This window comes from Ovis aries, chromosome 15 (assembly GCF_016772045.2).
Source record: "Ovis aries strain OAR_USU_Benz2616 breed Rambouillet chromosome 15, ARS-UI_Ramb_v3.0, whole genome shotgun sequence".
Lineage (NCBI taxonomy): Eukaryota > Metazoa > Chordata > Mammalia > Artiodactyla > Bovidae > Ovis > Ovis aries.
The window spans coordinates 568,562-573,548 of record NC_056068.1 but is presented as its reverse complement, the minus strand read 5'-3'; the positions used below and the strand labels follow the sequence as shown (position 1 = coordinate 573,548).

Genomic DNA, 4,987 nt, shown 5'->3' with positions numbered 1-4,987 from the left:
ATATTCCCAGTTTTCTGAAGTTTACTTTAAGCACTTGATTTTTATGAAGAACAACATTAATAATTGATTTTACTAATTAAAAAAATGGAATTTTAGTTTTTGCAAAAGCCAATACACTCCATAATCATACAAATGTTGACGAGGTTTTAAATATTTTTCTTTTATTGAAGCACAGTTAATTTGCAATGTTGGGTTAGTTTTAAGCTCACAGCAAGGTGATTTATTTATACATATATATGTGTGTGTGTGTGTATATATATATATAGTCTATTTGAGATTCTTTTCCATTTTAGATTACCATTACCATGCTAATGTTTCTTTGTAAAAGTGAAGTGGTATAACTTGAGCTTTCAAAAAATGACTAAAGTACTGCTGAAGTATATTATAACACATGAGACAAAGCTATAACACATTAACACCATCTTCACAAAAGAGGTAAATCATTAAGATCACAGATGATTTTCTTATCTACATGAAAAAACATACCACAGACAACTCATTTGAAAGAAACTGAGTTAGAAGCCCTAGGCTGAAAGTTTGAAAGGGAACTTGATTCTAGAGTTATAGGTCCTGGATATCCTTTACGGGAGAAGCATGTGTGATGTGAAGCAAGTAAATCAATAAACCTGTCTTGGCTTCAACCTGCTTCTCTGTAAATTGGGAACTATGATAATGGAACAACTGGTTTTGGTTGTGGATAAATCAACTGAAGTGAATGTGCCTGGTAGGTAATAAGGGTTTAACATAATGTACTTATATGCATTAGATCTACAGAGCAACAGCTTTGGAAATTGACCATATACATTTCTATTGAGATTTGCAAGAGATATTAATCTTGTTTTAAATGGTTTCTCAAGTCTTGGTATAAAAAATGAAAATATTTTCTTTATATTCAATAAAAAATGTGAGACCTAGGAATATTTAAGAAAAAGAGAGCAAATTAACAGTAATTTCAAAATTTCTGCTTTATCTTCTCTATTAAAAAGATAATTAGAGATAGACTGTAAAATATTATCTCCTTCTTTAGTTAGCGACACTCATTTTGCTTTTGATAAATCCATAGTGCAGAGGAAAAATTAGCTATTATTCCCTCATTCAACTCCCTCTTCACCATGGATTTATCCAATATTTCTATCCAATGTTTGCTTTACCACAGGGTAAGTAAAAATTGAAAAAAAAAATGAGATTAAGGTCCTATGGGCAAGCCAATTTCATCAAAGTAACATATTAGAAATCTGAAAAAGCAGCAGTAAGACTCTGGAGAAAAATTTCTTACTCTACAATCATCAAACTGTGGATTTAATGTTCTTTTCACTGCCTATTCTGAACCTATGAACACTGAAACTTAGGCAGTGTACATTAAAATATCAGTATGCTTAAAATAATGCCTAGCCAAGATTAAAAAACCAGTAAGTGTAAGTTCCTAGATCTCTCTCTCTCTCTCTTTTGATAATCTAGAAAACTTCTTAATTTTCTTTCACAATTTTCAACAGGTATAGCCCTCTGAATATGAATAAACAATCACTTTTTTGGCTCCATGAACAGCCTAAGTCACTCTCCTCTTCAACAAACTCCTCATGGCATTTTTCACCTCTGTGTTTCTCATTGTGTAAATGATAGGATTTAACGTGGGAGTGAGGATTGCAAAGAACATAGCTGCAAATTTGTCCACAGGGTAGGTGACCACAGGATGCATATAGGTGAGTATACAGGGACCAAAAAAAAAAAGCACCACTACCATGAAATGGGAGCCAAATGTAGAGAGGGCTTTGTGTCGTGATTCAGAGCCATAGGATTTCAGAGAGCACAGGATGCCTGTGTAGGAGATGAGGAGCATGATAAAAAAAATTAAAACAAACAAACAAACAAACAAACAAACTAAGCACATTCTTGCAGTGTTAGCTGCCACGACGATGCCAAGCTTGTAGATGTCACTGCAGGAGAGTTCCAACAGTGAGAAGAAGTCACACATGGAGTGATCAGTGATGTCGGGAGCACAGAGGTCAAGTTGAAAAGAATCTGCACAGTGGCATGCAGGATGCCCCTAATCCAGGCCACCATCACAAGGAGCTTGCAGAGCCCCTGTCTCACGATGGTCGTGTAGTGCAGAGGCTAGCAGGTTGCCAGGTAGTGGTCATAGGACATGGAAATGAGAAGGATGATCTCTGAACCTCACATTATGTGTTCCAGAAAATTCTGAATCAGGTAGCCACTCTCAGAGATGGTTCGCCTCTGGTGCAGCAGGTCAGTGACCAGTTTGGGGGTGGTGACAGAGGTGAAGACGCCATCTATTAAGGACAAGTGGGTGAGAAAGAAGTACAAAAAGCTGAAAGTGTGGGGCTGAAGGAGATGGTGATGACGATGAGCAGTTGGCCAACACAGTAAAACAGGAAAATGAGCAAAAAAACAATGAAGAGCATTTTCTGCAAGTGTGGATTCTATGTGAGTCCCAACAGAACAAATTCAGTCACATTGTTGGGAGGTGTGAGGACATTTATTCAGCAAGTGACACCTTCCTATGTCCTGAATTATCTACAAATAAGTAAAAGAAAAACATAATACCGATTAACCATGAAATAAATTTGATCTGAATTTCTTACAACAAAGAACGAATTATTATTTTACTGTGGATCATGTCCTTGTCACTTTTCTCTCAGTTCTTGTTTCAAGCCTTTAAAAATTTTTTTCCAAGATGATTTCCATCTCTATAGACACCTAGCACCTGTCACCTGTTAAACACCCATATAGCTATGTTTGGCATGTAATTTATTGAGAAATCAGTGTTCTTTCTATATGAGATCTAGATTCTTCTATTTTAGCTCAGAGCGATTTTGCAAAGTCATCTTAGTGCTTCATGAGCCCTCTTTTCTGTCCATCAGCTTACAAATTATAATTCTCAGATGTATCTTGTAAGTTAAGTAGTGTTACACACAGATAAGAGTTATTTTCTATTCCATGTGAATTTACATTTGAACCGTCAGCTCTAACTGTGGAAAGAAACATACCATCAACAAATATCTATCACAAGAAGGGAATATAGGGAAATACATATGTCACTGATGAACCAATAAGAACACAGAAGCTTTTCAGTTCTGTTTCCATTTTTACCATGTGCGTCTGCACGCTAAGTCACTTCAGTCGTGTCTAAATCTTTGTGACTGTATAGACTGTAGCTCGCCAGACTCCTCTGTCCATGGATTGGAACCATTAAGAACACAGAAGCTTTCCAGCTCTGTTTCTACTCTTACCATGTGCGCCTGCACGCTAAGTCACTTCTGCTGCTGCTGCTGCTAAGTCTCTTCAGTCGTGTCCGACTCTGTGTGACCCCATAGATGGGGGCCCACTGTCTCTGGGATTCTCCAGGAAAAAACACTGGAGTGGGTTGCCATTTCCTTCTCCAATGCATGAAAGTGAAAAGTGAAAGTGAAGTCACTCAGTTGTGCCCAACTCTTAGCAATCCCATGGACTGCAGCCTACCAGGCTTCTCCGTCCATGGGATTTTCCAGGCAACACTACTGGAGTGGGGTGCCATTGCCTTCTTCTAAGTCACTTCAGTCATGTCTAACTCTTTGTGACTGTATGGACTATAGCTCACCAGGCTCCCTGTCCATGGAATTCTCCAGGCAAGAATACTAGAGTGGGTTGACATGACCTTCTCCAGGAGATCTTCCCAATCCAGGGACTGAACTCGCATCTCTTATGTCTCCTGAATTGGCAGGAGGGTTCTTTATTACTAGCACCACTTTGGGTTCTTACCATAGAATCTGCTACTATGGCTTCAGTGCATGAAACCAATTAGGTGATGAGCAAATGTTTGATAAATTACCATTCACCATGGCAAATAGGGCTTCCCTGGTGGCTCAGCTGGTAAAAGATCTGCCCAAAATATGGAAGACCTGGGTTCAATCCCTGGGTCAGGAGGATCCCCTAGATGAGAAAATGGCAACACTCTAGTGTTCTTGCCTGTAGAATCCCAGGGACAGAGAAGCCTTGCTGTCTATAGTCATGGCGCTTCAAAGAGTGGGGCACGACTGAGAGACTAACATGCATGGGGAAATTATTACTGCTTTCCCTGACCGTGAACCTAGAAGGATTTCAAGTGATCTTTTTTCCTGCTGGAAAGTGAAAAAGTTGGCTTAAAACTCAACATTCAGAAAACTAAGACCATGGCATCTGGTCCCATCACTTCATGTCAAATAGATGGGGAAACATTGGCTGACTTTATTTTGAGGGGCTCCAAAATCACTGCAGATGGTGATTGAGGCCATGAAATTAAAAGACACTTACTCCTTGGAAGGAAAGTTATGACCAACCTAGACGGCATATTCAAAAGCAGAGCCATTACTTTGCCAACAAAGGTCTGTCTAGTCAAGGCTATGGTTTTTCTAGTAGTCATGTATGGATGTGAAAGTTGGACTATAAAGTAAGCTGAGTGCTGAATTGATGCTTTTGAACTGTGGTGTTTGAGAAGACTCTTGAGAGTCCCTTGGACTGCAAGGAGATCCAACCAGTCCATCCTAAGGGAGATCAGTCCTGAGTGTGCACTGGAAGGACTCATGCTGAAGCTGAAGCTCCAATACTTTGGCCACCAGATGTGAATAACTGACTCATTTGAAAACATCCTGATTCTGGGAAAGATTGAGGGCAGGAGGAGAAGGGGACGACAGAGGATGAGTTGGTTGGATGGCATCACTGACTCAATGGACATGAGTTTGGGTAAACTCCAGGAGTTGGTGATGGGCAGGGAGAGCCTGCGTGCTGCAGTTCATGGGGTCAGAAAGGCTGGGACACGATTGAGCAACTGGACTGAACTGAACTGATGAGAAATAGAAATAAACATTGGAAAGGAAGGTGAATTCCTAAAATTTAAGTTGTGGCACACTGTATCATGTTAGTATCAAAATTTTTAATTGCCTATAAGAAATAGCTTTTCATTCCAATTCCAAAGAAAGGCAATGCCAAAGAATGCTCAAACTACTGCACAACT

At 39.4% G+C, this 4,987-nt stretch overlaps 1 pseudogene; it reads right to left on the bottom strand.

Annotated features, from left to right (window-relative positions):
• Positions 1 to 1,546: 1,546 nt before the first annotated feature.
• LOC106991614 (olfactory receptor 4C3D-like) lies at positions 1,547 to 2,495 on the bottom strand (annotated as a pseudogene).
• Positions 2,496 to 4,987: the final 2,492 nt, after the last annotated feature.